Below are 477 nucleotides of genomic sequence, written 5' to 3'. Positions count from 1 at the left end.
GAGATAGTGGACAGCCTTGTCTGGTTCCTGATTTCAGTGGGAATGCTTCCAGTTTTTCTCCTTTTAGAATGATGTTGGCTGTGGATTTGTTATATATGGCTTTAATTATGTTCAGTTATGTTCCCTTCAGTCCAGTTCCCTCTAGGACTTTGACCATAAATGCATGTTGAATTTTGTCAAAGGCCTTCTCTGAATCTATTGCAATGACCATGTGGTTCATTGTCTTTGAGCCCATTTATATGATTTATGGCATTTATTGACTTATGTATATTGAACCATCCCTGCATCTCTGGGATAAAGCTGACTTGATCATAGTGGATGATCTTTTTGATGTGTGTCTGTATGTGGTTTGCAAGTATCTTGTTGAGGATTTTTGCATCTATGTTCATTAAGGATATGGGCCCATAGTTTTCTTTTTTGGTTCTCCTTAAGTGGTTTTGGTATTAGAAATATACTGACTTTGTAAATGGAGTGTGG

This window comes from Nannospalax galili, unplaced genomic scaffold, assembly GCF_000622305.1.
Source record: "Nannospalax galili isolate Female #2095 unplaced genomic scaffold, S.galili_v1.0 scaffold1176, whole genome shotgun sequence".
NCBI lineage: Eukaryota > Metazoa > Chordata > Mammalia > Rodentia > Spalacidae > Nannospalax > Nannospalax galili.
The sequence above is the reverse complement of the archived record's forward strand: the minus strand, read 5'-3'. Positions refer to the sequence as shown.